This window comes from Lithobates pipiens, unplaced genomic scaffold (genome assembly GCF_037356315.1).
Source record: "Lithobates pipiens isolate NorthernLeopardFrog02 unplaced genomic scaffold, aLitPip1_a1.2 Scaffold_114, whole genome shotgun sequence".
NCBI lineage: Eukaryota > Metazoa > Chordata > Amphibia > Anura > Ranidae > Lithobates > Lithobates pipiens.
This window is the reverse complement of record NW_027507701.1, coordinates 325,001-345,000: the sequence shown is the minus strand read 5'-3', so window position 1 is coordinate 345,000 and position 20,000 is coordinate 325,001. Positions and strand designations below refer to the sequence as shown.

Here is a 20,000-nt window from a genome sequence, read left to right as displayed (position 1 = left end):
TTGGCTTTGGCGACCTGCTGAATTTTTCCTCTCGTTTGCCCGAGGTGACCACCTTGGCTTTTGTCAAGAGAGTTGTAAGTAGGGTGCAAGTTTGCCTACGGCCACATCACCCTGAATGCGCTCGATCTCGTCTGATCTTGGATGCTAAGCAGGGTCGGGCCTGGTTAGTACCTGGATGGGAGACCACCTTGGAATACCAGGTGCCGTAGCCTTTTTTCCATTATGTTGTTGGCTTTGGCGACCTGCTGTATTTTTCCTCTCGATTGCCCGAGGTGACCACCTTGGCTATTGTCAAGAGAGTTGTAAGTAGGGAGCAAGATTGCCTAGGGCTACATCACCCTGAATGCGCTCGATCTCGTCTGATCTCGGATGCTAAGCAGGGTCGGGCCAGGTTAGTACCTGGGTGGGAGACCGCCTGGGAATACCAGGTGCCGTAGGCATTTTTCCATTATGTTGTTGGCTTTGGCGACCTGCTGTATTTTTCCTCTCGATTGCCCGAGGTGACCACCTTGGCTTTTGTCAAGAGAGTTGTAAGTAGGGTGCAAGATCGCCTACGGCCACATCACCCGGAATGCGCTCAATCTCATCTGATCTCGGATGCTAAGCAGGGTCGGGCCTGGTTAGTACCTAGATGGGAGACCGCCTGGGAATACCAGGTGCCGTAGGCTTTTTTCCATTATGTTGTTGGCTTTGGCGACCTGCTGTATTTTTCCTCTCGATTGCCCGAGGTGACCACCTTGGCTTTTGTCAAGAGAGTTGTAAGAAGGGTGCAAGATCGCCTACGGCCACATCACCCTGAATGCGCTCGATCTCGTCTGATCTCGGAGGCTAAGCAGAGTCGGGCCTGGTTAGTACCTGGATGGGAGACCGCCTGGGAATACCAGGTGCCATAGGCTTTTTTCCATTATGTTGTTGGCTTTGGCGACCTGCTGTATTTTTCCTCTCGATTGCCCGAGGTGACCACCTTGGCTTTTGTCAAGAGAGTTGTAAGTAGGGTGCAAGATCGCCTACCGCCACATCACCCTGGATGAGCTCGATCTCGTCTGATCTCGGATGCTAAGCAGGGTCGGACCTGGTTAGTACCTGGATGGGAGACCGCCTGGGAATACCAGATGCCGTAGTCTTTTTTCCATTATGTTGTTGGCTTTGGCGACCTGCTGTATTTCTCCTCTCGATTGCCCAAGGTGACTACCTTGGCTTTTGTCAAGAGAGTTGTAAGTAGGGTGCAAGATCGCCTACGGCCACATCACCCTGAATGCGCTCGATCTCGTCTGATCTCGGATGCTAAGCAGGATCGGGCCTGGTTAGTACCTGGATGGGAGACCGCCTGGGAATACCAGGTGCCGTAGGCTTTTTTCCATTATGTTGTTGGCTTTGGCGACCTGCTGTATTTTTCCTCTCGATTGACCGAGGTGACCACCTTGGCTTTTGTCAAGAGAGTTGTAAGTAGGGTGCAAGATCGCCTACGGCCACATCACCCTGAATGCGCTCGATCTCGTCTGATCTCGGATGCTAAGCAGGGTCGGGCCTGATTAGTACCTGGATGGGAGACCACCTGGGAATACCAGGTGCCGTTGGCCTTTTTTCCATTATGTTGTTGGCTTTGGCGACCTGCTGTATTTTTCCTCTCGATTGCCCGAGGTGACCACCTTGGCTTTTGTCAAGAGAGTTGTAAGTAGGGTGCAAGATCGCCTACGGCCACATCACCCTGAATGCGCTTGATCTCGTCTGATCTCGGGTGCTAAGCAGGGTCGGGCCTGGTTAGTACCTGGATGGGAGACCGCCTGGGAATGCCAGGTGCCGTAGGCTTTTTTCCATTATGTTGTTGGCTTTGGCGACCTGCTGTATTTTTCCTCTCGATTGCCCGAGTGACCACCTTGGCTTTTGTCAAGAGAGTTGTAAGTAGGGTGCGAGATCGCCTACGGCCACATCACCCTGAATGCGCTAGATCTCGTCTGATCTCGGATGCTAAGCAGGGTTTGGCCTGGTTAGTACCTGGATGGGAGACCGCCTGGGAATACCAGGTGCCGTAGGCTTTTTTCCATTATGTTGTTGGCTTTGGCGACCTGCTGTATTTTTCCTCTCGATTGCCCGAGGTGACCACCTTGGCTTTTGTCAAGAGAGTTGTAAGTAGGATGCTAGATCGCCTACGGCCACATCACTCTGAATGCGCTCGATCTCGTCTGATCTCGGATGCTAAGCAGGGTCGGGCCTGGTTAGTACCTGGATGGGAGACCGCCTGGGAATACCAGGTGCCGTAGTCTTTTTTTTATTATGTTGTTGGCTTTAGCGACCTGCTGTATTTTCCCTCTCGATTGCCCGAGGTGACCACCTTGGCTTTTGTCAAGAGAGTTGTAAGTAGGGTGCAAGATCGCCTACGGCCACATCACCCTGAATGCGCTCGATCTCGTCTGATCTCGGATGCTAAGCCGGGTCGGGCCTGGTTAGTACCTGGATCGGAGACCGCCTTGGAATACCAGGTGCCGTAGGCTTTTTTCCATTATGTTGTTGGCTTTGGCGACCTGCTGTATTTTTCCTCTCGATTGCCCGAGGTGACCACCTTGGCTTTTGTCAAGAGAGTTGTAAGTAGGATGCAAGATCGCCTACGGCCACATCACCCTGAATGCGCTCGATCTCGTCTGATCTTGGATGCTCAGCAGGGTCGGGCCTGGTTAGTACCTGGATGGGAGACCGCCTGGGAATACCAGGTGCCGTAGGCTTTTTTCCATTATGTTGTTGGCTTTGGCGACCTGCTGTATTTTTCCTCTCGATTGCCCGAGGTGACCACCTTGGCTTTTGTCAAGAGAGTTGTAAGTAGGGTGCAAGATCGCCTACGGCCACATCACCCTGAATGCGCTCGATCTCGTCTGATCTCGGATGCTCAGCAGGGTCGGGCCTGGTTAGTACCTGGATGGGAGACCGCCTGGGAATACCAGGTGCCGTAGGCTTTTTTCCATTATGTTGTTGGCTTTGGCGACCTGCTGTATTTTTCCTCTCGTTTGCCCGAGGTGACCACCTTGGCTTTTGTCAAGAGAGTTGTAAGTAGGGTGCAAGATCGCCTACTGCCACATCACCCTGAATACGCTTGATCTCATCTGATCTCAGATGCTAAGCAGGGTCGGGCCTGGTTAGTACCTGGATGGGAGACCCCTTGGAATACCAGGTGCCGTAGGCTTTTTTTCATTATGTTGTTGGCTTTGGCGACCTGCTGTATTTTTCCTCTCTATAGCCCGAGGTGACCACCTTGGCTTTTGTCAAGAGAGTTGTAAGTAGGGTGCAAGATCACCTACAGCCACGTCACCCTGAATGCGCTCGATCTCGTCTGATCTCGGATGCTAAGCAGGGTCGAGCCTGGTTAGTACTTGGATGGGAGACCGCCTGGGAATACCAGGTGCCTTAGGCTTTTTTCCATTATGTTGTTGGCTTTGGCGACCTGTTGTATTTTTCCTCTTGATTGCCCGAGGTGACCACCTTGGCTTTTGTCAAGAGAGTTGTAAGTTGGGTGCAAGATCGCCTACGGCCACATCACCCTGTATGCGCTCGATCTCGTCTGATCTCGGATGCTAAGCAGGGTCGGGGCTGGTTAGTACCTGGATGGGAGACCGCCTGGGAATACCAGGTGCCGTAGGCTTTTTTCCATTATGTTGTTGGCTTTGGCGACCTGCTGTATTTTTCCTCTCGATTGCCCGAGGTGACCACCTTGGCTTTTGTCAAGAGAGTTGTAAGAAGGGTGCAAAATTGCCTACGGCCACATCACCCTTAATGCGCTCGATCTCGTCTGATCTCGGATGCTAAGCAGGGTTGGGCCTGGTTAGTACCTGGATGGGAGACCGCCTGGGAATACCAGGTGCCGTAGGCTTTTTTCCATTATGTTGTTGGCTTTGGCGACCTGCTGTATTTTTCCTCTCGATTGCCCGAGGTGACCACCTTGGCTTTTGTCAAGAGAGTTGTAAGTAGGGTGCAAGATCGCCTGCGGCCGCATCACCCTGAATGCGCTCGATCTCGTCTGATCTCAGATGCTAAGCAGGGTCGGGCCTGGTTAGTACCTGGATGGGAGACCGCCTGGGAATACCAGGTGCCGTAGGGTTTTTTCCATTATGTTGTTGGCTTTGGCGACCTGCTGTATTTTAACTCTCGATTGCCCGAGGTGACCACCTTGGCTTTTGTCAAGAGAGTTGTAAGTAGGGTGCAAGATCGCCTACCGCCACATCACCCTGGATGAGCTCGATCTCGTCTGATCTCGGATGCTAAGCAGGGTCGGACCTGGTTAGTACCTGGATGGGAGACCGCCTGGGAATACCAGATGCCGTAGTCTTTTTTCCATTATGTTGTTGGCTTTGGCGACCTGCTGTATTTCTCCTCTCGATTGCCCAAGGTGACTACCTTGGCTTTTGTCAAGAGAGTTGTAAGTAGGGTGCAAGATCGCCTACGGCCACATCACCCTGAATGCGCTCGATCTCGTCTGATCTCGGATGCTAAGCAGGATCGGGCCTGGTTAGTACCTGGATGGGAGACCGCCTGGGAATACCAGGTGCCGTAGGCTTTTTTCCATTATGTTGTTGGCTTTGGCGACCTGCTGTATTTTTCCTCTCGATTGACCGAGGTGACCACCTTGGCTTTTGTCAAGAGAGTTGTAAGTAGGGTGCAAGATCGCCTACGGCCACATCACCCTGAATGCGCTCGATCTCGTCTGATCTCGGATGCTAAGCAGGGTCGGGCCTGATTAGTACCTGGATGGGAGACCACCTGGGAATACCAGGTGCCGTTGGCCTTTTTTCCATTATGTTGTTGGCTTTGGCGACCTGCTGTATTTTTCCTCTCGATTGCCCGAGGTGACCACCTTGGCTTTTGTCAAGAGAGTTGTAAGTAGGGTGCAAGATCGCCTACGGCCACATCACCCTGAATGCGCTTGATCTCGTCTGATCTCGGGTGCTAAGCAGGGTCGGGCCTGGTTAGTACCTGGATGGGAGACCGCCTGGGAATACCAGGTGCCGTAGGCTTTTTTCCATTATGTTGTTGGCTTTGGCGACCTGCTGTATTTTTCCTCTCGATTGCCCGAGTGACCACCTTGGCTTTTGTCAAGAGAGTTGTAAGTAGGGTGCGAGATCGCCTACGGCCACATCACCCTGAATGCGCTAGATCTCGTCTGATCTCGGATGCTAAGCAGGGTTTGGCCTGGTTAGTACCTGGATGGGAGACCGCCTGGGAATACCAGGTGCCGTAGGCTTTTTTCCATTATGTTGTTGGCTTTGGCGACCTGCTGTATTTTTCCTCTCGATTGCCCGAGGTGACCACCTTGGCTTTTGTCAAGAGAGTTGTAAGTAGGATGCTAGATCGCCTACGGCCACATCACTCTGAATGCGCTCGATCTCGTCTGATCTTGGATGCTAAGCAGGGTCGGGCCTGGTTAGTACCTGGATGGGAGACCGCCTGGGAATACCAGGTGCCGTAGTCTTTTTTTTATTATGTTGTTGGCTTTAGCGACCTGCTGTATTTTCCCTCTCGATTGCCCGAGGTGACCACCTTGGCTTTTGTCAAGAGAGTTGTAAGTAGGGTGCAAGATCGCCTACGGCCACATCACCCTGAATGCGCTCGATCTCGTCTGATCTCGGATGCTAAGCCGGGTCGGGCCTGGTTAGTACCTGGATCGGAGACCGCCTTGGAATACCAGGTGCCGTAGGCTTTTTTCCATTATGTTGTTGGCTTTGGCGACCTGCTGTATTTTTCCTCTCGATTGCCCGAGGTGACCACCTTGGCTTTTGTCAAGAGAGTTGTAAGTAGGATGCAAGATCGCCTACGGCCACATCACCCTGAATGCGCTCGATCTCGTCTGATCTCGGATGCTCAGCAGGGTCGGGCCTGGTTAGTACCTGGATGGGAGACCGCCTGGGAATACCAGGTGCCGTAGGCTTTTTTCCATTATGTTGTTGGCTTTGGCGACCTGCTGTATTTTTCCTCTCGATTGCCCGAGGTGACCACCTTGGCTTTTGTCAAGAGAGTTGTAAGTAGGGTGCAAGATCGCCTACGGCCACATCACCCTGAATGCGCTCGATCTCGTCTGATCTCGGATGCTCAGCAGGGTCGGGCCTGGTTAGTACCTGGATGGGAGACCGCCTGGGAATACCAGGTGCCGTAGGCTTTTTTCCATTATGTTGTTGGCTTTGGCGACCTGCTGTATTTTTCCTCTCGTTTGCCCGAGGTGACCACCTTGGCTTTTGTCAAGAGAGTTGTAAGTAGAGTGCAAGATCGCCTACTGCCACATCACCCTGAATACGCTTGATCTCATCTGATCTCAGATGCTAAGCAGGGTCGGGCCTGGTTAGTACCTGGATGGGAGACCCCTTGGAATACCAGGTGCCGTAGGCTTTTTTTCATTATGTTGTTGGCTTTGGCGACCTGCTGTATTTTTCCTCTCTATAGCCCGAGGTGACCACCTTGGCTTTTGTCAAGAGAGTTGTAAGTAGGGTGCAAGATCACCTACAGCCACGTCACCCTGAATGCGCTCGATCTCGTCTGATCTCGGATGCTAAGCAGGGTCGAGCCTGGTTAGTACTTGGATGGGAGACCGCCTGGGAATACCAGGTGCCTTAGGCTTTTTTCCATTATGTTGTTGGCTTTGGCGACCTGTTGTATTTTTCCTCTTGATTGCCCGAGGTGACCACCTTGGCTTTTGTCAAGAGAGTTGTAAGTTGGGTGCAAGATCGCCTACGGCCACATCACCCTGTATGCGCTCGATCTCGTCTGATCTCGGATGCTAAGCAGGGTCGGGGCTGGTTAGTACCTGGATGGGAGACCGCCTGGGAATACCAGGTGCCGTAGGCTTTTTTCCATTATGTTGTTGGCTTTGGCGACCTGCTGTATTTTTCCTCTCGATTGCCCGAGGTGACCACCTTGGCTTTTGTCAAGAGAGTTGTAAGAAGGGTGCAAAATTGCCTACGGCCACATCACCCTTAATGCGCTCGATCTCGTCTGATCTCGGATGCTAAGCAGGGTTGGGCCTGGTTAGTACCTGGATGGGAGACCGCCTGGGAATACCAGGTGCCGTAGGCTTTTTTCCATTATGTTGTTGGCTTTGGCGACCTGCTGTATTTTTCCTCTCGATTGCCCGAGGTGACCACCTTGGCTTTTGTCAAGAGAGTTGTAAGTAGGGTGCAAGATCGCCTGCGGCCGCATCACCCTGAATGCGCTCGATCTCGTCTGATCTCAGATGCTAAGCAGGGTCGGGCCTGGTTAGTACCTGGATGGGAGACCGCCTGGGAATACCAGGTGCCGTAGGGTTTTTTCCATTATGTTGTTGGCTTTGGCGACCTGCTGTATTTTAACTCTCGATTGCCCGAGGTGACCACCTTGGCTTTTGTCAAGAGAGTTGTAAGTAGGGTGCAAGATCGCCTACAGCCACATCTCCCTGAATGCGCTCGATCTCGTCTGATCTCGGATGCTAAGCAGGGTCGGGCCTGGTTAGTACCTGGATGGGAGACCGCCTGGGAGTACCAGGTGCCGTAGGCTTTTTTCCATTATGTTGTTGGCTTTGGCGACCTGCTGTATTTTTCCTCTCGATTGCCCGAGGTGACCACCTTGGCTTTTGTCAAAAGAGTTGTAAGTAGGGTGCAAGATCGCCTACGGCCACATCACCCTGAATGCGCTCAATCTCGTCTGATCTCGGATGCTAAGCAGGGTCGGGCCTGGTTAGTACCTGGATGTTAGACCGGCTGGGAATACCAGGTGCCGTAGGCTTTTTTCCATTATGTTGTTGGCTTTGGGGACCTGCTGTATTTTTCCTCTCGCTTGCCCGAGGTGACCACCTTGGTTTTTGTCAAGAGAGTTGTAAGTAGGGTGCAAGATCGCCTATGGCCACATCACCCTGAATGCGCTCGATCTCGTCTGTTCTCGGATGCTAAGCAGGTTCGGGCCTGGTTAGTACCTGGATGGGAGACCGCCTGGGAATACCAGGTGCCGCAGACTTTTTTCCATTATGTTGTTGGCTTTGGCGACCTGCTGTATTTTTCCTCTCGCTTGCCCGAGGTGACCACCTCGGTTTTTGTCAAGAGAGTTGTAAGTAGGGTGCAAGATTGCATACAGCCACATCACCCTGAATGCGCTCGATCTCGTCTGATCTCGGATGCTAAGCAGGGTCGGGCCTGGTTAGTACCTGGATGGTAGACCGCCTGGGAATACCAGGTGCCGTAGGCTTTTTTCCATTATGTTGTTGGCTTTGGCGACCTGCTGTATTTTTCCTCTCGATTGCCCGAGGTGACCACCTTGGCTTTTGTCAATAGAGTTGTTAGTAGGGTGCATGATAGTCTACGGCCACTTCATCCTGAATGCGCTCGATCTCGTCTGATCTCGGATGCTAAGCAGGGTCGGGCCCGTTTAGTACCTGCATGGGAGACCGCCTGGGAATACCAGGTGCCGTAGGCTTTTTTCCATTATGTTGTTGGCTTTGGCGACCTGCTGTATTTTTCCTATCGATTGCCTGAGGTGACCACCTTGGCTTTTGTCAAGAGAGTTGTAAGTAGGGTGCAAGATCGCCTACGGCCACATCACCCTGAATGCGCTCGATCTCTTCTGATCTCGGATGCTAAGCAGGGTCGGGCCTGGTTAGTACCTGGATGGGAGACCGCCTGGGAATTCCAGGTGCCGTAGGCCTTTTTCCATTATGTTGTTGGCTTTGGCGACCTGCTGTATTTTTCCTCTCGATTGCCCGAGGTGACCACCTTGGCTTTTGTCAAGAGAGTTGTAAGTAGGGTGCAAGATCGCCTATGGCCACATCACCCTGAATGCGCTCGATCTCGTCTGATCTCGGATGCTAAGCAGGGTCGGCCTGGTTAGTACCTGGATGGGAGACCGCCTGGGAATACCAGGTGCCGTAGGCTTTTTTCCATTATGTTGTTGGCTTTGGCGACCTGCTGTATTTTTCGCCTCGATTGCCCGAGGTGACCACCTTGGCTTTTTTCAAGAGAGTTGTAAGTAGGGTGCAAGATCGCCTACGGCCACATCACCCTGAATGCGCTCGATCTCGTCTGATCTCGGATGCCAAGCAGGGTCGGGCCTGGTTAGTACCTGGATGGGAGACCGCCTGGGAATACCAGGTGCCGTAGGCTTTTTTCCATTATGTTGTTGGCTTTGGCGACCTGCTGTATTTTTCCTCTCGATTGCCCGAGGTGACCACCTTGGCTTTTGTCAAGAGATTTGTAAGTAGGGTGCAAGATCGGCTACGGCTACATCACGCTGAATGCGCTCGATCTCGTCTGATCTCGGATGCTAAGCAGGGTCGGGCCTGGTTAGTACCTGGATGGGAGACCGCCCGGGAATACCAGGTGCCGTAGGCTTTTTTCCATTATGTTGTTGGCTTTGGCGACCTGCTGTATTTTTCCTCTCGATTGCCCGAGGTGACCACCTTGGCTTTTGTCAAGAGAGTTGTAAGTAGGGTGCAAGATCGCCTACGGCCACATCACCCTGAATGCGCTCGATCTCGTCTGATCTCGGATGCCAAGCAGGGTCGGGCCTGGTTAGTACCTGGATGGGAGACCGCCTGGGAATACCAGGTGCCGTAGGCTTTTTTCCATTATGTTGTTGGCTTTGGCGACCTGCTGTATTTTTCCTCTCGATTGCCCGAGGTGACCACCTTGGCTTTTGTCAAGAGAGTTGTAAGTAGAGTGCAAGATCGCCTACGGCCACATCACACTGAATGCGCTCGATCTCGTCTGATCTCGGATGCTAAGCAGGGTCGGGCCTGGTTAGTACCTGGATGGTAGACCGCCTGGGAATACCAGGTGCCGTAGGCTTTTTTCCATTATGTTGTTGGCTTTGGCGACCTGCTGTATTTTTCCTCTCGATTGCCCGAGGTGACCACCTTGGCTTTTGTCAATAGAGTTGTTAGTAGGGTGCATGATAGTCTACGGCCACTTCATCCTGAATGCGCTCGATCTCGTCTGATCTCGGATGCTAAGCAGGGTCGGGCCCGTTTAGTACCTGCATGGGAGACCGCCTGGGAATACCAGGTGCCGAAGGCTTTTTTCCATTATGTTGTTGGCTTTGGCGACCTGCTGTATTTTTCCTATCGATTGCCTGAGGTGACCACCTTGGCTTTTGTCAAGAGAGTTGTAAGTAGGGTGCGAGATCGCCTACGGCCACATCACCCTGAATGCGCTCGATCTCTTCTGATCTCGGATGCTAAGCAGGGTCGGGCCTGTTTAGTACCTGGATGGGAGACCGCCTGGGAATTCCAGGTGCCGTAGGCCTTTTTCCATTATGTTGTTGGCTTTGGCGACCTGCTGTATTTTTCCTCTCGATTGCCCGAGGTGACCACCTTGGCTTTTGTCAAGAGAGTTGTAAGTAGGGCGCAAGATCGCCTACAGCCACATCACCCTGAATGTGCTCGATCTCGTCTGATCTCGGATGCTAAGCAGGGTTGGGCCTGGTTAGTACCTGGATGGGAGGCCGCCTGGGAATACCAGGTGCCGTAGGCTTTTTTCCATTATGTTGTTGGCTTTGGCGACCTGCTGTATTTTTCCTCTCGATTGCCCGAGGTGACCACCTTGGCTTTTGTCAAGAGAGTTGTAAGTAGGGCGCAAGATCGCCTACAGCCACATCACCCTGAATGTGCTCGATCTCGTCTGATCTCGGATGCTAAGCAGGGTTGGGCCTGGTTAGTACCTGGATGGGAGGCCGCCTGGGAATACCAGGTGCCGTAGGCTTTTTTCCATTATGTTGTTGGCTTTGGCGACCTGCTGTATTTTTCGCCTCGATTGCCCGAGGTGACCACCTTGGCTTTTTTCAAGAGAGTTGTAAGTAGGGTGCAAGATCGCCTACGGCCACATCACCCTGAATGCGCTCGATCTCGTCTGATCTCGGATGCCAAGCAGGGTCGGGCCTGGTTAGTACCTGGATGGGAGACCGCCTGGGAATACCAGGTGCCGTAGGCTTTTTTCCATTATGTTGTTGGCTTTGGCGACCTGCTGTATTTTTCCTCTCGATTGCCCGAGGTGACCACCTTGGCTTTTGTCAAGAGATTTGTAAGTAGGGTGCAAGATCAGCTACGGCTACATCACGCTGAATGTGCTCGATCTCGTCTGATCTCGGATGCTAAGCAGGGTCGGGCCTGGTTAGTACCTGGATGGGAGACCGCCTGGGAATACCAGGTGCCGTAGGCTTTTTTCCATTATGTTGTTGGCTTTGGCGACCTGCTGTATTTTTCCTCTCGATTGCCCGAGGTGACCACCTTGGCTTTTGTCAAGAGAGTTGTAAGTAGGGTGCAAGATCGCCTACGGCCACATCACCCTGAATGCGCTCGATCTCGTCTGATCTCGGATGCCAAGCAGGGTCGGGCCTGGTTAGTACCTGGATGGGAGACCGCCTGGGAATACCAGGTGCCGTAGGCTTTTTTCCATTATGTTGTTGGCTTTGGCGACCTGCTGTATTTTTCCTCTCGATTGCCCGAGGTGACCACCTTGGCTTTTGTCAAGAGAGTTGTAAGTAGAGTGCAAGATCGCCTACGGCCACATCACACTGAAAGCGCTCGATCTCGTCTGAACTCGGATGCTAAGCAGGGTCGGGCCTGGTTAGTACCTGGATGGTAGACCGCCTGGGAATACCAGGTGCCGTAGGCTTTTTTCCATTATGTTGTTGGCTTTGGCGACCTGCTGTATTTTTCCTCTCGATTGCCCGAGGTGACCACCTTGGCTTTTGTCAATAGAGTTGTTAGTAGGGTGCATGATAGTCTACGGCCACTTCATCCTGAATGCGCTCAATCTCGTCTGATCTCGGATGCTAAGCAGGGTCGGGCCCGTTTAGTACCTGCATGGGAGACCGCCTGGGAATACCAGGTGCCGTAGGCTTTTTTCCATTATGTTGTTGGCTTTGGCGACCTGCTGTATTTTTCCTATCGATTGCCTGAGGTGACCACCTTGGCTTTTGTCAAGAGAGTTGTAAGTAGGGTGCAAGATCGCCTACGGCCACATCACCCTGAATGCGCTCGATCTCTTCTGATCTCGGATGCTAAGCAGGGTCGGGCCTGGTTAGTACCTGGATGGGAGACCGCCTGGGAATTCCAGGTGCCGTAGGCCTTTTTCCATTATGTTGTTGGCTTTGGCGACCTGCTGTATTTTTCCTCTCGATTGCCCGAGGTGACCACCTTGGCTTTTGTCAAGAGAGTTGTAAGTAGGGTGCAAGATCGCCTATGGCCACATCACCCTGAATGCGCTCGATCTCGTCTGATCTCGGATGCTAAGCAGGGTCGGCCTGGTTAGTACCTGGATGGGAGACCGCCTGGGAATACCAGGTGCCGTAGGCTTTTTTCCATTATGTTGTTGGCTTTGGCGACCTGCTGTATTTTTCCTCTCGATTGCCCGAGGTGACCACCTTGGCTTTTGTCAAGAGAGTTGTAAGTAGGGCGCAAGATCACCTACAGCCACATCACCCTGAATGCGCTCGATCTCGTCTGATCTCGGATGCTAAGCAGGGTTGGGCCTGGTTAGTACCTGGATGGGAGGCCGCCTGGGAATACCAGGTGCCGTAGGCTTTTTTCCATTATGTTGTTGGCTTTGGCGACCTGCTGTATTTTTTGCCTCGATTGCCCGAGGTGACCACCTTGGCTTTTTTCAAGAGAGTTGTAAGTAGGGTGCAAGATCGCCTACGGCCACATCACCCTGAATGCGCTCGATCTCGTCTGATCTCGGATGCCAAGCAGGGTCGGGCCTGGTTAGTACCTGGATGGGAGACCGCCTGGGAATACCAGGTGCCGTAGGCTTTTTTCCATTATGTTGTTGGCTTTGGCGACCTGCTGTATTTTTCCTCTCGATTGCCCGAGGTGACCACCTTGGCTTTTGTCAAGAGAATTGTAAGTAGGGTGCAAGATCGGCTACGGCTACATCACGCTGAATGCGCTCGATCTCGTCTGATCTCGGATGCTAAGCAGGGTCGGGCCTGGTTAGTACCTGGATGGGAGACCGCCTGGGAATACCAGGTGCCGTAGGCTTTTTTCCATTATGTTGTTGGCTTTGGCGACCTGCTGTATTTTTCCTCTCGATTGCCCGAGGTGACCACCTTGGCTTTTGTCAAGAGAGTTGTAAGTAGGGCGCAAGATCGCCTACAGCCGCATCACCCTGAATGTGCTCGATCTCGTCTGATCTCGGATGCTAAGCAGGGTTGGGCCTGGTTAGTACCTGGATGGGAGACCGCCTGGGAATACCAGGTGCGGTAGGCTTTTTTCCATTATGTTGTTGGCTTTGGCGACCTGCTGTATTTTTCCTCTCGATTGCCCGAGGTGACCAACTTGGCTTTTGTCAAGAGATTTGTAAGTAGGGTGCAAGATCGGCTACGGCTACATCACGCTGAATGCGCTCGATCTCGTCTGATCTCGGATGCTAAGCAGGGTCGGGCCTGGTTAGTACCTGGATGGGAGACTGCCTGGGAATACCAGGTGCCGTAGGCTTTTTTCCATTATGTTGTTGGCTTTGGCGACCTGCTGTATTTTTCCTCTCGATTGCCCGAGGTGACCACCTTGGCTTTTGTCAAGAGAGTTGTAAGTAGGGTGCAAGATCGGCTACGGCCACATCACCCTGAATGCGCTCGATCTCGTCTAATCTCGGATGCTAAGCAGGGTCAGGCCTGGTTAGTACCTGGATGGGAGACCGCCTGGGAATACCAGGTGCCGTAGGCTTTTTTCCATTATGTTGTCGGCTTTGGCGACCTGCTGTATTTTTCCTCTCTATTGCCCGAGGTGACCACCTTGGCTTTTGTCAAGAGAGTTGTAAGTAGGGTGCAAAATCGCCTACGGTCACATCACCCTGAATGCGCTCGATCTCGTCTGATCTCGGATGCTAAGCAGGGTTGGGCCTGGCTAGTACCTGGATGTGAGACCGCCTGGGAATACCAGGTGCCGTAGGCTTTTTTCCATTATGTTGTTGGCTTTGGCGACCTGCTGTATTTTTTTCCTCTCGATTGCCCGAGGTGACCACCTTGGCTTTTGTCAAGAGAGTTGTAAGTAGGGCACAAGATCGCCTACAGCCACATCACCCTGAATGTGCTCGATCTCGTCTGATCTCGGATGCTAAGCAGGGTTGGGCCTGGTTAGTACCTGGATGGGAGACCGCCTGGGAATACCAGGTGCCGTAGGCTTTTTTCCATTATGTTGTTGGCTTTGGCGACCTGCTGTATTTTTCCTCTCGATTGCCCGAGGTGACCACCTTGGCTTTTGTCAAGAGAGTTGTAAGTAGGGCGCAAGATCGCCTACAGCCACATCACCCTGAATGTGCTCGATCTCATCTGATCTTGGATGCTAAGCAGGGTTGGGCCTGGTTAGTACCTGGATGGGAGACCGCCTGGGAATACCAGGTGCCGTAGGCTTTTTTCCATTATGTTGTTGGCTTTGGCGACCTGCTGTATTTTTCCTCTCGATTGCCCGAGGTGACCACCTTGGCTTTTGTCAAGAGATTTGTAAGTAGGGTGCAAGATCGGCTACGGCTACATCACACTGAATGCGCTCGATCTCGTCTGATCTCGGATGCTAAGCAGGGTCGGGCCTGGTTAGTACCTGGATGGGAGACCGCCTGGGAATACCAGGTGCCGTAGGCTTTTTTCCATTATGTTGTTGGCTTTGGCGACCTGCTGTATTTTTCCTCTCGATTGCCCGAGGTGACCACCTTGGCTTTTGTCAAGAGAGTTGTAAGTAGGGCGCAAGATCGCCTACAGCCACATCACCCTGAATGTGCTCGATCTCGTCTGATCTCGGATGCTAAGCAGGGTTGGGCCTGGTTAGTACCTGGATGGGAGACCGCCTGGGAATACCAGGTGCCGTAGGCTTTTTTCCATTATGTTGTTGGCTTTGGCGACCTGCTGTATTTTTCGCCTCGATTGCCCGAGGTGACCACCTTGGCTTTTGTCAAGAGAGTTGTAAGTAGGGTGCAAGATCGCCTACGGCCACATCACCCTGAATGCGCTCGATCTCGTCTGATCTCGGATGCCAAGCAGGGTCGGGCCTGGTTAGTACCTGGATGGGAGACCGCCTGGGAATACCAGGTGCCGTAGGCTTTTTTCCATTATGTTGTTGGCTTTGGCGACCTGCTGTATTTTTCCTCTCGATTACCCGAGGTGACCACCTTGGCTTTTGTCAAGAGAGTTGTAAGTAGGGTGCAAAGATTGCCTACGGCCACATCACCCTGAATGCGCTAGATCTCGTCTGAACTCCGATGCTAAACAGGGTCAGGCCTGGTTAGTACCTGGATGGGAGACCGCCTGGGAATAACAGGTGCCGTAGGCTTTTTTCCATTATGTTGTTGGCTTTGGCGACCTGCTGTATTTTTCCTCTCGATTGCCCGAGGTGACCACCTTGGCTTTTGTCAAGAGAGTTGTAAGTAGGGTGCAAGATTGCCTACGGCCACATCACCCTGAATGCGCTCGATCTCGTCTGATCTCGGATTCTAAGCAGGGTCGGGCCTGGTTAGTACCTGGATGGGAGACCGCCTGGGAATACCAGGTGCCGTAGGCTTTTTTCCATTATGTTGTTGGCTTTGGCGACCTGCTGTATTTTTCCTCTCGATTGCCCGAGGTGACCACCTTGGCTTTTGTCAAGAGAGTTGTAAGTAGGGGGCAAGATCGCCTATGGTCACATCACCCTGAATGCGCTCGATCTCGTCTGATCTCGGATGCTAAGCAGTGTCGGCCTGGTTAGTACCTGGATGGGAGACCGCCTGGGAATACCAGGTGCCGTAGGCTTTTTTCCATTATGTTGTTGGCTTTGGCGACCTGCTGTATTTTTCCTCTCGATTGCCCGAGGTGACCACCTTGGCTTTTGTCAAGAGAGTTGTAAGTAGGGCGCAAGATCGCCTACAGCCACATCACCCTGAATGTGCTCGATCTCGTCTGATCTCGGATGCTAAGCAGGGTTGGGCCTGGTTAGTACCTGGATGGGAGACCGCCTGGGAATACCAGGTGCCGTAGGCTTTTTTCCATTATGTTGTTGGCTTTGGCGACCTGCTGTATTTTTCCTCTCGATTGCCCGAGGTGACCACCTTGGCTTTTGTCAAGAGAGTTGTAAGTAGGGCGCAAGAGCGCCTACAGCCACATCACCCTGAATGTGCTCGATCTCATCTGATCTCGGATGCTAAGCAGGGTTGGGCCTGGTTAGTACCTGGATGGGAGACCGCCTGGGAATACCAGGTGCCGTAGGCTTTTTTCCATTATGTTGTTGGCTTTGGCGACCTGCTGTATTTTTCCTCTCGATTGCCCGAGGTGACCACCTTGGCTTTTGTCAAGAGATTTGTAAGTAGGGTGCAAGATCGGCTACGGCTACATCACGCTGAATGCGCTCGATCTCGTCTGATCTCGGATGCTAAGCAGGGTCGGGCCTGGTTAGTACCTGGATGGGAGACCGCCTGGGAATACCAGGTGCCGTAGGCTTTTTTCCATTATGTTGTTGGCTTTGGCGACCTGCTGTATTTTTCCTCTCGATTGCCCGAGGTGACCACCTTGGCTTTTGTCAAGAGAGTTGTAAGTAGGGTGCTAAATTGCCTATGGCCACATCACCCTGAATGCGCTCGATCTCGTCTGATCTCGGTTGCTAAGCAGTGTCGGGCCTGGTTAGTACCTTGATGGGCGACTGCCTGGGAATACCAGGTGCCGTAGGCTTTTTTTCCATTATGTTGTTGGCTTTGGCGACCTGCTGTATTTTTCCTCTCGATTGCCTGAGGTGACTACCTTGGCTTTTGTCAAGAGAGTTGTAAGTAGGGTGCAAGATCCTCTACGGCCACATTACCCTGAATGCGATTGATCTCGTCTGATTTCGGATGCTAAGCAGGGACAGGCCTCGTTAGTACCTGGATAGGAGACCACCTGGGAATACCAGGTGCCGTAGGCTTTTTTCCATTATGTTGTTGGCTTTGGCGACCTGCTGCATTTTTCCTCTCTATTGCCCAAGGTGACCACCTTGGCTTTTGTCAAGAGAGTTGTAAGTAGGGTTCAAGATTGCCTACAGCCACATCACCCTAAATGCGCTCGATCTCGTCTGATCTCGGATGCTAAGCAGGGTCGGGCCTGGTTAGTACCTGGATGGGAGACCGCCTGGGAATACCAGGTGCTGTAGGCTTTTTTCCATTATGTTGTTGGCTTTGGCGACCTGTGGTATTTTTCCTCTCGATTGCCCAAGGTGACCACCTTGGCTTTTGTCAAGAGAGTTGTAAGTAGGGTGCGAGATCGCCTACGGCCACATCACCCTGAATGCGCTTGATCTCGTCTGATCTCGGATGCTAAGCAGGGTCGGGCCTGGTTAGTACCTGGATGGGAGACCACCTGGGAATACCAGGTGCCGTAGGCTTTTTTCCATTATGTTGTTGGCTTTGGCGACCTGCTGTATTTTTCCTCTCGTTTGCCCGAGGTGACCACCTTGGCTTTTGTCAAGAGAGTTGTAAGTAGGGTGCAAGATGGCCTACGGCCACATCACCCTGAATGCGCTCAATCTCATCTGATCTCGGATGCTAAGCAGGGACAGGCCTCGTTAGTACCTGGATAGGAGACCACCTGGGAATACCAGGTGCCGTAGGCTTTTTTCCATTATGTTGTTGGCTTTGGCGACCTGCTGTATTTTTTCTCTCGATTGCCCGAGGTGACCACCTTGGCTTTTGTCAAGAGAGTTGTAAGTAGGGTGCAAGATCGCCTATGGCCAAATCACCCTGAATGTGCTCGATCTCGTCTGATCTCGGATGCTAAGCAGGGTCGGGCCTGGTTAGTAACTGGATGGGAGACCGCCTGGGAATACCAGGTGCCGTAGGCTTTTTTTCATTATGTTGTTGGCTTTGGTGACCTGCTGTATTTTTCCTCTCGATTGCCCGAGGTGACCACATTGGCTTTTGTCAAGAGAGTTGTAAGTAGGGAGTAAGATCACCTACGGCCACATCACCCTGAATGCGCTCGATCTCGTCTGATCTCGGATGCTAAGCAGGGTCGGGCCTGGTTAGTACCTGGATGGGAGACCGCCTGGGAATACCAGGTGCCGTAGGCTTTTTTCCATTATGTTGTTGGCTTTGGCGACCTGCTATATTTTTCCTCTCGATTGCCCGAGGTGACCACCTTGGCTTTTGTCAAGAGAGTTGTAAGTAGGGTGTAAGATCACCTACGGCCACATCACCCTGAATGCGCTCGATCTCGTCTGATCTCGGATGCTAAGCAGGGTCGGGCCTGGTTAGTACCTGGATGGGAAACCGCCTGGGAATACCAGGTGCCATAGGCATTTTTCCATTATGTTGTTGGCTTTGGCGACCTGCTGTATTTTTTCTCTCGATTGCCCCAGGTGACCACCTTGGCTTTTGTCAAGAGAGTTGTAAGTAGGGTGCAAGATCGCCTAAGGCCACATCACCCTGAATGCCCTCGATCTCGTCTGATCTCGGATGCTAAGCAGGGTCGGGCCTGGTTAGTACCTGGATGGGAGACCGCCTGGGAATACCAGGTGCCGTAGGCTTTTTTCCATTATGTTGTTGGCTTTGGCGACCTGCTGTATTTTTCCTCTCGATTGCCCGAGGTGACCACCTTGGCTTTTGTCAAGAGAGTTGTAAGTAGGGTGCAGGATCGCCTACGGCCACATCACCCTGAATGCGCTCTATTTTGTCTGATCTCGGATGCTAAGCAGGGTCGGGCCTGGTTAGTACCTGGATGGGAGACCGCCTGGGAATACCAGGTGCCGTAGGCTTTTTTCCATTATGTTGTTGGCTTTGGCGACCTGCTGTATTTTTCCTCTCGATTGCCCGAGGTGACCACCTTGGCTTTTGTCAAGAGAGTTGTAAGTAGGGTGCAAGATCGCCTACGGCCACATCACCCTGAATGCGCTCTATTTTGTCTGATCTCGGATGCTAAGCAGGGTCGGGCCTGGTTAGTACCTGGATGGGAGACCGCCTGGGAATACCAGGTGCCGTAGGCTTTTTTCCATTATGTTGTTGGCTTTGGCGACCTGCTGTATTTTTCCTCTCGATTGCCCGAGGTGACCACCTTGGCTTTTGTCAAGAGAGTTGTAAGTAGAGTGCGAGATCGCCTACGGCCACTTCACCCTGAATGCGCTCGATCTCGTCTGATCTCGGATGCTAGGCAGGGTCGGGCCTGGTTAGTACCTGGATGGGAGACCGCCTGGGAATACCAGGTGCCGTAGGCTTTTTTCCATTATGTTGTTGGCTTTGGCGACCTGCTGTATTTTTCTTCTTGATTTCCCGAGGTGACCACCTTGGCTTTTGTCAAGAGAGTTGTAAGTAGGGTGCAAGATCGCCTACGGCCACATCACCCTGAATGCGCTCGATCTCGTCTGATCTCGGATGCTAAGCAGGGTCGGGCCTGGTTAGTACCTGGATGGGAGACCGCCTGGGAATACCAGGTGCCATAGGCTTTTTTCCATTATGTTGTTGGCTTTGGCGACCTGCTGTATTTATCCTCTCGATTGCCCGAGGTGACCACCTTGGCTTTTGTCAAGAGAGTTGTAAGTAGGGTGCAAGATCGCCTATGGCCACATCACCCTGAATGCGCTCGATCTCGACTCATCTCGGATGCTAAGCAGGGTCGGGCCTGGTTAGTACCTGGATGGGAGACCACCTGGGAATACCAGGTGCCGTAGGCTTTTTTCCATTATGTTGTTGGCTTTGGCGACCTGCTGTATTTTTCCTCTCGATTGCCCGAGGTGACCACCTTGGCTTTTGTCAAGAGAGTTGTAAGTAGGGTGCAAGTTTGCCTACGGCCACATCGCCCTGATTGCGCTCGATCTCGTCTGATCTCCGATGCTAAGCAGGGTCAGGCCTGGTTAGTACCTGGATGGGAGACCGCCTGGGAATACCAGGTGCCGTAGGCTTTTTTCCATTATGTTGTTGGCTTTGGCGACCTGCTGTATTTTTCCTCTTGATTGCCCGAGGTGACCACCTTGGCTTTTGTCAAGAGAGTTGTAAGTAGGGTGCAAAATCGCCTACGGCCACATCACCCTGAATGCACTCGGTCTCGTCTGATCTCGCATGCTAAGCAGGGTCGGGCCTGGT

General features: G+C 52.4%; 58 non-coding genes and 30 pseudogenes across 58 annotated transcripts in view; all 88 read left to right on the top strand.

Moving 5' to 3' along the window:
- Positions 1 to 93: 93 nt before the first annotated feature.
- LOC143963300 (5S ribosomal RNA) lies at positions 94 to 212 on the top strand (annotated as a pseudogene).
- A 109-nt stretch (positions 213 to 321) lies between these two features.
- LOC143973446 (5S ribosomal RNA) lies at positions 322 to 440 on the top strand. Its single transcript, XR_013272048.1, has one exon. It is a non-coding gene; the product is annotated as a 5S ribosomal RNA (ribosomal RNA).
- Positions 441 to 549: 109 nt separating this feature from the next.
- LOC143962761 (5S ribosomal RNA) lies at positions 550 to 668 on the top strand. The gene has a single exon (XR_013270783.1). It is a non-coding gene; the product is annotated as a 5S ribosomal RNA (ribosomal RNA).
- Positions 669 to 777: 109 nt separating this feature from the next.
- LOC143962148 (5S ribosomal RNA) lies at positions 778 to 896 on the top strand. Its single transcript, XR_013270638.1, has one exon. It is a non-coding gene; the product is annotated as a 5S ribosomal RNA (ribosomal RNA).
- Positions 897 to 1,005: 109 nt separating this feature from the next.
- On the top strand, positions 1,006 to 1,124 carry LOC143967709 (5S ribosomal RNA; annotated as a pseudogene).
- Positions 1,125 to 1,233: 109 nt separating this feature from the next.
- On the top strand, positions 1,234 to 1,352 carry LOC143971592 (5S ribosomal RNA). Its single transcript, XR_013271861.1, has one exon. It is a non-coding gene; the product is annotated as a 5S ribosomal RNA (ribosomal RNA).
- A 109-nt stretch (positions 1,353 to 1,461) lies between these two features.
- LOC143970612 (5S ribosomal RNA) lies at positions 1,462 to 1,580 on the top strand. Its single transcript, XR_013271772.1, has one exon. It is a non-coding gene; the product is annotated as a 5S ribosomal RNA (ribosomal RNA).
- Positions 1,581 to 1,690: 110 nt separating this feature from the next.
- Positions 1,691 to 1,809, top strand: LOC143961733 (5S ribosomal RNA). Its single transcript, XR_013270540.1, has one exon. It is a non-coding gene; the product is annotated as a 5S ribosomal RNA (ribosomal RNA).
- A 108-nt stretch (positions 1,810 to 1,917) lies between these two features.
- LOC143962670 (5S ribosomal RNA) lies at positions 1,918 to 2,036 on the top strand. The gene has a single exon (XR_013270757.1). It is a non-coding gene; the product is annotated as a 5S ribosomal RNA (ribosomal RNA).
- Positions 2,037 to 2,145: 109 nt separating this feature from the next.
- Positions 2,146 to 2,264, top strand: LOC143971790 (5S ribosomal RNA). Its single transcript, XR_013271879.1, has one exon. It is a non-coding gene; the product is annotated as a 5S ribosomal RNA (ribosomal RNA).
- Positions 2,265 to 2,373: 109 nt separating this feature from the next.
- Positions 2,374 to 2,492, top strand: LOC143965086 (5S ribosomal RNA; annotated as a pseudogene).
- Positions 2,493 to 2,601: 109 nt separating this feature from the next.
- LOC143962511 (5S ribosomal RNA) lies at positions 2,602 to 2,720 on the top strand. The gene has a single exon (XR_013270714.1). It is a non-coding gene; the product is annotated as a 5S ribosomal RNA (ribosomal RNA).
- Positions 2,721 to 2,829: 109 nt separating this feature from the next.
- LOC143972541 (5S ribosomal RNA) lies at positions 2,830 to 2,948 on the top strand. The gene has a single exon (XR_013271947.1). It is a non-coding gene; the product is annotated as a 5S ribosomal RNA (ribosomal RNA).
- Positions 2,949 to 3,057: 109 nt separating this feature from the next.
- On the top strand, positions 3,058 to 3,175 carry LOC143964501 (5S ribosomal RNA; annotated as a pseudogene).
- Positions 3,176 to 3,284: 109 nt separating this feature from the next.
- On the top strand, positions 3,285 to 3,403 carry LOC143964531 (5S ribosomal RNA; annotated as a pseudogene).
- A 109-nt stretch (positions 3,404 to 3,512) lies between these two features.
- LOC143962089 (5S ribosomal RNA) lies at positions 3,513 to 3,631 on the top strand. Its single transcript, XR_013270626.1, has one exon. It is a non-coding gene; the product is annotated as a 5S ribosomal RNA (ribosomal RNA).
- Positions 3,632 to 3,740: 109 nt separating this feature from the next.
- LOC143966646 (5S ribosomal RNA) lies at positions 3,741 to 3,859 on the top strand. The gene has a single exon (XR_013271627.1). It is a non-coding gene; the product is annotated as a 5S ribosomal RNA (ribosomal RNA).
- Positions 3,860 to 3,968: 109 nt separating this feature from the next.
- Positions 3,969 to 4,087, top strand: LOC143964754 (5S ribosomal RNA; annotated as a pseudogene).
- A 109-nt stretch (positions 4,088 to 4,196) lies between these two features.
- LOC143967697 (5S ribosomal RNA) lies at positions 4,197 to 4,315 on the top strand (annotated as a pseudogene).
- A 109-nt stretch (positions 4,316 to 4,424) lies between these two features.
- On the top strand, positions 4,425 to 4,543 carry LOC143971581 (5S ribosomal RNA). The gene has a single exon (XR_013271860.1). It is a non-coding gene; the product is annotated as a 5S ribosomal RNA (ribosomal RNA).
- A 109-nt stretch (positions 4,544 to 4,652) lies between these two features.
- Positions 4,653 to 4,771, top strand: LOC143970601 (5S ribosomal RNA). The gene has a single exon (XR_013271771.1). It is a non-coding gene; the product is annotated as a 5S ribosomal RNA (ribosomal RNA).
- A 110-nt stretch (positions 4,772 to 4,881) lies between these two features.
- On the top strand, positions 4,882 to 5,000 carry LOC143972929 (5S ribosomal RNA). Its single transcript, XR_013271982.1, has one exon. It is a non-coding gene; the product is annotated as a 5S ribosomal RNA (ribosomal RNA).
- A 108-nt stretch (positions 5,001 to 5,108) lies between these two features.
- On the top strand, positions 5,109 to 5,227 carry LOC143962664 (5S ribosomal RNA). The gene has a single exon (XR_013270756.1). It is a non-coding gene; the product is annotated as a 5S ribosomal RNA (ribosomal RNA).
- Positions 5,228 to 5,336: 109 nt separating this feature from the next.
- On the top strand, positions 5,337 to 5,455 carry LOC143962026 (5S ribosomal RNA). Its single transcript, XR_013270608.1, has one exon. It is a non-coding gene; the product is annotated as a 5S ribosomal RNA (ribosomal RNA).
- Positions 5,456 to 5,564: 109 nt separating this feature from the next.
- On the top strand, positions 5,565 to 5,683 carry LOC143965075 (5S ribosomal RNA; annotated as a pseudogene).
- A 109-nt stretch (positions 5,684 to 5,792) lies between these two features.
- On the top strand, positions 5,793 to 5,911 carry LOC143972530 (5S ribosomal RNA). The gene has a single exon (XR_013271946.1). It is a non-coding gene; the product is annotated as a 5S ribosomal RNA (ribosomal RNA).
- Positions 5,912 to 6,020: 109 nt separating this feature from the next.
- On the top strand, positions 6,021 to 6,139 carry LOC143972519 (5S ribosomal RNA). The gene has a single exon (XR_013271945.1). It is a non-coding gene; the product is annotated as a 5S ribosomal RNA (ribosomal RNA).
- Positions 6,140 to 6,248: 109 nt separating this feature from the next.
- LOC143964498 (5S ribosomal RNA) lies at positions 6,249 to 6,366 on the top strand (annotated as a pseudogene).
- Positions 6,367 to 6,475: 109 nt separating this feature from the next.
- Positions 6,476 to 6,594, top strand: LOC143964526 (5S ribosomal RNA; annotated as a pseudogene).
- Positions 6,595 to 6,703: 109 nt separating this feature from the next.
- On the top strand, positions 6,704 to 6,822 carry LOC143962083 (5S ribosomal RNA). Its single transcript, XR_013270624.1, has one exon. It is a non-coding gene; the product is annotated as a 5S ribosomal RNA (ribosomal RNA).
- A 109-nt stretch (positions 6,823 to 6,931) lies between these two features.
- LOC143966525 (5S ribosomal RNA) lies at positions 6,932 to 7,050 on the top strand. Its single transcript, XR_013271626.1, has one exon. It is a non-coding gene; the product is annotated as a 5S ribosomal RNA (ribosomal RNA).
- A 109-nt stretch (positions 7,051 to 7,159) lies between these two features.
- Positions 7,160 to 7,278, top strand: LOC143964743 (5S ribosomal RNA; annotated as a pseudogene).
- A 109-nt stretch (positions 7,279 to 7,387) lies between these two features.
- LOC143961666 (5S ribosomal RNA) lies at positions 7,388 to 7,506 on the top strand. Its single transcript, XR_013270519.1, has one exon. It is a non-coding gene; the product is annotated as a 5S ribosomal RNA (ribosomal RNA).
- A 109-nt stretch (positions 7,507 to 7,615) lies between these two features.
- On the top strand, positions 7,616 to 7,734 carry LOC143966911 (5S ribosomal RNA; annotated as a pseudogene).
- Positions 7,735 to 7,843: 109 nt separating this feature from the next.
- LOC143966922 (5S ribosomal RNA) lies at positions 7,844 to 7,962 on the top strand (annotated as a pseudogene).
- A 109-nt stretch (positions 7,963 to 8,071) lies between these two features.
- LOC143963629 (5S ribosomal RNA) lies at positions 8,072 to 8,190 on the top strand (annotated as a pseudogene).
- A 109-nt stretch (positions 8,191 to 8,299) lies between these two features.
- LOC143964304 (5S ribosomal RNA) lies at positions 8,300 to 8,418 on the top strand (annotated as a pseudogene).
- Positions 8,419 to 8,527: 109 nt separating this feature from the next.
- LOC143967376 (5S ribosomal RNA) lies at positions 8,528 to 8,646 on the top strand. Its single transcript, XR_013271635.1, has one exon. It is a non-coding gene; the product is annotated as a 5S ribosomal RNA (ribosomal RNA).
- Positions 8,647 to 8,755: 109 nt separating this feature from the next.
- Positions 8,756 to 8,873, top strand: LOC143962687 (5S ribosomal RNA). Its single transcript, XR_013270762.1, has one exon. It is a non-coding gene; the product is annotated as a 5S ribosomal RNA (ribosomal RNA).
- A 109-nt stretch (positions 8,874 to 8,982) lies between these two features.
- Positions 8,983 to 9,101, top strand: LOC143970028 (5S ribosomal RNA). The gene has a single exon (XR_013271719.1). It is a non-coding gene; the product is annotated as a 5S ribosomal RNA (ribosomal RNA).
- Positions 9,102 to 9,210: 109 nt separating this feature from the next.
- LOC143963314 (5S ribosomal RNA) lies at positions 9,211 to 9,329 on the top strand (annotated as a pseudogene).
- A 109-nt stretch (positions 9,330 to 9,438) lies between these two features.
- On the top strand, positions 9,439 to 9,557 carry LOC143970006 (5S ribosomal RNA). The gene has a single exon (XR_013271717.1). It is a non-coding gene; the product is annotated as a 5S ribosomal RNA (ribosomal RNA).
- A 109-nt stretch (positions 9,558 to 9,666) lies between these two features.
- LOC143961709 (5S ribosomal RNA) lies at positions 9,667 to 9,785 on the top strand. Its single transcript, XR_013270534.1, has one exon. It is a non-coding gene; the product is annotated as a 5S ribosomal RNA (ribosomal RNA).
- Positions 9,786 to 9,894: 109 nt separating this feature from the next.
- LOC143966790 (5S ribosomal RNA) lies at positions 9,895 to 10,013 on the top strand (annotated as a pseudogene).
- A 109-nt stretch (positions 10,014 to 10,122) lies between these two features.
- Positions 10,123 to 10,241, top strand: LOC143971393 (5S ribosomal RNA). The gene has a single exon (XR_013271843.1). It is a non-coding gene; the product is annotated as a 5S ribosomal RNA (ribosomal RNA).
- A 109-nt stretch (positions 10,242 to 10,350) lies between these two features.
- On the top strand, positions 10,351 to 10,469 carry LOC143962331 (5S ribosomal RNA). Its single transcript, XR_013270669.1, has one exon. It is a non-coding gene; the product is annotated as a 5S ribosomal RNA (ribosomal RNA).
- Positions 10,470 to 10,578: 109 nt separating this feature from the next.
- On the top strand, positions 10,579 to 10,697 carry LOC143962324 (5S ribosomal RNA). The gene has a single exon (XR_013270668.1). It is a non-coding gene; the product is annotated as a 5S ribosomal RNA (ribosomal RNA).
- Positions 10,698 to 10,806: 109 nt separating this feature from the next.
- On the top strand, positions 10,807 to 10,925 carry LOC143969995 (5S ribosomal RNA). Its single transcript, XR_013271716.1, has one exon. It is a non-coding gene; the product is annotated as a 5S ribosomal RNA (ribosomal RNA).
- Positions 10,926 to 11,034: 109 nt separating this feature from the next.
- Positions 11,035 to 11,153, top strand: LOC143965185 (5S ribosomal RNA; annotated as a pseudogene).
- A 109-nt stretch (positions 11,154 to 11,262) lies between these two features.
- Positions 11,263 to 11,381, top strand: LOC143969984 (5S ribosomal RNA). Its single transcript, XR_013271715.1, has one exon. It is a non-coding gene; the product is annotated as a 5S ribosomal RNA (ribosomal RNA).
- A 109-nt stretch (positions 11,382 to 11,490) lies between these two features.
- LOC143972210 (5S ribosomal RNA) lies at positions 11,491 to 11,609 on the top strand. The gene has a single exon (XR_013271917.1). It is a non-coding gene; the product is annotated as a 5S ribosomal RNA (ribosomal RNA).
- A 109-nt stretch (positions 11,610 to 11,718) lies between these two features.
- Positions 11,719 to 11,837, top strand: LOC143967176 (5S ribosomal RNA; annotated as a pseudogene).
- A 109-nt stretch (positions 11,838 to 11,946) lies between these two features.
- Positions 11,947 to 12,065, top strand: LOC143967254 (5S ribosomal RNA). The gene has a single exon (XR_013271632.1). It is a non-coding gene; the product is annotated as a 5S ribosomal RNA (ribosomal RNA).
- Positions 12,066 to 12,174: 109 nt separating this feature from the next.
- Positions 12,175 to 12,292, top strand: LOC143962682 (5S ribosomal RNA). The gene has a single exon (XR_013270761.1). It is a non-coding gene; the product is annotated as a 5S ribosomal RNA (ribosomal RNA).
- Positions 12,293 to 12,401: 109 nt separating this feature from the next.
- Positions 12,402 to 12,520, top strand: LOC143962708 (5S ribosomal RNA). Its single transcript, XR_013270767.1, has one exon. It is a non-coding gene; the product is annotated as a 5S ribosomal RNA (ribosomal RNA).
- Positions 12,521 to 12,629: 109 nt separating this feature from the next.
- Positions 12,630 to 12,748, top strand: LOC143969973 (5S ribosomal RNA). The gene has a single exon (XR_013271714.1). It is a non-coding gene; the product is annotated as a 5S ribosomal RNA (ribosomal RNA).
- Positions 12,749 to 12,857: 109 nt separating this feature from the next.
- On the top strand, positions 12,858 to 12,976 carry LOC143962720 (5S ribosomal RNA). The gene has a single exon (XR_013270771.1). It is a non-coding gene; the product is annotated as a 5S ribosomal RNA (ribosomal RNA).
- A 109-nt stretch (positions 12,977 to 13,085) lies between these two features.
- On the top strand, positions 13,086 to 13,204 carry LOC143962803 (5S ribosomal RNA). Its single transcript, XR_013270799.1, has one exon. It is a non-coding gene; the product is annotated as a 5S ribosomal RNA (ribosomal RNA).
- Positions 13,205 to 13,313: 109 nt separating this feature from the next.
- On the top strand, positions 13,314 to 13,432 carry LOC143964108 (5S ribosomal RNA; annotated as a pseudogene).
- A 109-nt stretch (positions 13,433 to 13,541) lies between these two features.
- Positions 13,542 to 13,660, top strand: LOC143964666 (5S ribosomal RNA; annotated as a pseudogene).
- Positions 13,661 to 13,769: 109 nt separating this feature from the next.
- Positions 13,770 to 13,888, top strand: LOC143961605 (5S ribosomal RNA). The gene has a single exon (XR_013270509.1). It is a non-coding gene; the product is annotated as a 5S ribosomal RNA (ribosomal RNA).
- Positions 13,889 to 13,999: 111 nt separating this feature from the next.
- LOC143973017 (5S ribosomal RNA) lies at positions 14,000 to 14,118 on the top strand. Its single transcript, XR_013271990.1, has one exon. It is a non-coding gene; the product is annotated as a 5S ribosomal RNA (ribosomal RNA).
- Positions 14,119 to 14,227: 109 nt separating this feature from the next.
- On the top strand, positions 14,228 to 14,346 carry LOC143962078 (5S ribosomal RNA). The gene has a single exon (XR_013270623.1). It is a non-coding gene; the product is annotated as a 5S ribosomal RNA (ribosomal RNA).
- A 109-nt stretch (positions 14,347 to 14,455) lies between these two features.
- On the top strand, positions 14,456 to 14,574 carry LOC143962811 (5S ribosomal RNA). The gene has a single exon (XR_013270801.1). It is a non-coding gene; the product is annotated as a 5S ribosomal RNA (ribosomal RNA).
- A 109-nt stretch (positions 14,575 to 14,683) lies between these two features.
- Positions 14,684 to 14,802, top strand: LOC143973006 (5S ribosomal RNA). Its single transcript, XR_013271989.1, has one exon. It is a non-coding gene; the product is annotated as a 5S ribosomal RNA (ribosomal RNA).
- A 109-nt stretch (positions 14,803 to 14,911) lies between these two features.
- Positions 14,912 to 15,030, top strand: LOC143969962 (5S ribosomal RNA). The gene has a single exon (XR_013271713.1). It is a non-coding gene; the product is annotated as a 5S ribosomal RNA (ribosomal RNA).
- Positions 15,031 to 15,140: 110 nt separating this feature from the next.
- Positions 15,141 to 15,259, top strand: LOC143963273 (5S ribosomal RNA; annotated as a pseudogene).
- A 109-nt stretch (positions 15,260 to 15,368) lies between these two features.
- Positions 15,369 to 15,487, top strand: LOC143972663 (5S ribosomal RNA). The gene has a single exon (XR_013271958.1). It is a non-coding gene; the product is annotated as a 5S ribosomal RNA (ribosomal RNA).
- A 109-nt stretch (positions 15,488 to 15,596) lies between these two features.
- On the top strand, positions 15,597 to 15,714 carry LOC143965472 (5S ribosomal RNA; annotated as a pseudogene).
- A 109-nt stretch (positions 15,715 to 15,823) lies between these two features.
- On the top strand, positions 15,824 to 15,942 carry LOC143972995 (5S ribosomal RNA). The gene has a single exon (XR_013271988.1). It is a non-coding gene; the product is annotated as a 5S ribosomal RNA (ribosomal RNA).
- A 109-nt stretch (positions 15,943 to 16,051) lies between these two features.
- On the top strand, positions 16,052 to 16,170 carry LOC143971856 (5S ribosomal RNA). The gene has a single exon (XR_013271885.1). It is a non-coding gene; the product is annotated as a 5S ribosomal RNA (ribosomal RNA).
- A 109-nt stretch (positions 16,171 to 16,279) lies between these two features.
- On the top strand, positions 16,280 to 16,398 carry LOC143962717 (5S ribosomal RNA). The gene has a single exon (XR_013270770.1). It is a non-coding gene; the product is annotated as a 5S ribosomal RNA (ribosomal RNA).
- A 109-nt stretch (positions 16,399 to 16,507) lies between these two features.
- On the top strand, positions 16,508 to 16,626 carry LOC143964244 (5S ribosomal RNA; annotated as a pseudogene).
- A 110-nt stretch (positions 16,627 to 16,736) lies between these two features.
- Positions 16,737 to 16,855, top strand: LOC143969189 (5S ribosomal RNA; annotated as a pseudogene).
- A 109-nt stretch (positions 16,856 to 16,964) lies between these two features.
- LOC143972177 (5S ribosomal RNA) lies at positions 16,965 to 17,083 on the top strand. Its single transcript, XR_013271914.1, has one exon. It is a non-coding gene; the product is annotated as a 5S ribosomal RNA (ribosomal RNA).
- A 109-nt stretch (positions 17,084 to 17,192) lies between these two features.
- Positions 17,193 to 17,311, top strand: LOC143969631 (5S ribosomal RNA). Its single transcript, XR_013271683.1, has one exon. It is a non-coding gene; the product is annotated as a 5S ribosomal RNA (ribosomal RNA).
- Positions 17,312 to 17,420: 109 nt separating this feature from the next.
- LOC143968150 (5S ribosomal RNA) lies at positions 17,421 to 17,539 on the top strand (annotated as a pseudogene).
- A 109-nt stretch (positions 17,540 to 17,648) lies between these two features.
- On the top strand, positions 17,649 to 17,767 carry LOC143962654 (5S ribosomal RNA). The gene has a single exon (XR_013270751.1). It is a non-coding gene; the product is annotated as a 5S ribosomal RNA (ribosomal RNA).
- A 109-nt stretch (positions 17,768 to 17,876) lies between these two features.
- On the top strand, positions 17,877 to 17,995 carry LOC143970469 (5S ribosomal RNA). Its single transcript, XR_013271759.1, has one exon. It is a non-coding gene; the product is annotated as a 5S ribosomal RNA (ribosomal RNA).
- A 109-nt stretch (positions 17,996 to 18,104) lies between these two features.
- LOC143962845 (5S ribosomal RNA) lies at positions 18,105 to 18,223 on the top strand. Its single transcript, XR_013270813.1, has one exon. It is a non-coding gene; the product is annotated as a 5S ribosomal RNA (ribosomal RNA).
- Positions 18,224 to 18,332: 109 nt separating this feature from the next.
- On the top strand, positions 18,333 to 18,451 carry LOC143961538 (5S ribosomal RNA). The gene has a single exon (XR_013270493.1). It is a non-coding gene; the product is annotated as a 5S ribosomal RNA (ribosomal RNA).
- Positions 18,452 to 18,560: 109 nt separating this feature from the next.
- On the top strand, positions 18,561 to 18,679 carry LOC143964986 (5S ribosomal RNA; annotated as a pseudogene).
- Positions 18,680 to 18,788: 109 nt separating this feature from the next.
- LOC143964975 (5S ribosomal RNA) lies at positions 18,789 to 18,907 on the top strand (annotated as a pseudogene).
- A 109-nt stretch (positions 18,908 to 19,016) lies between these two features.
- LOC143961973 (5S ribosomal RNA) lies at positions 19,017 to 19,135 on the top strand. Its single transcript, XR_013270598.1, has one exon. It is a non-coding gene; the product is annotated as a 5S ribosomal RNA (ribosomal RNA).
- A 109-nt stretch (positions 19,136 to 19,244) lies between these two features.
- On the top strand, positions 19,245 to 19,363 carry LOC143971338 (5S ribosomal RNA). The gene has a single exon (XR_013271838.1). It is a non-coding gene; the product is annotated as a 5S ribosomal RNA (ribosomal RNA).
- A 109-nt stretch (positions 19,364 to 19,472) lies between these two features.
- Positions 19,473 to 19,591, top strand: LOC143964643 (5S ribosomal RNA; annotated as a pseudogene).
- A 109-nt stretch (positions 19,592 to 19,700) lies between these two features.
- LOC143963840 (5S ribosomal RNA) lies at positions 19,701 to 19,819 on the top strand (annotated as a pseudogene).
- Positions 19,820 to 19,928: 109 nt separating this feature from the next.
- Positions 19,929 to 20,000, top strand: part of LOC143971129 (5S ribosomal RNA) — a 119-nt gene continuing 47 nt past the window's right edge. The window contains exon 1 of the ribosomal RNA XR_013271819.1: positions 19,929 to 20,000. This exon is cut by the window's right edge and continues 47 nt beyond it. This is a non-coding gene — a ribosomal RNA (5S ribosomal RNA).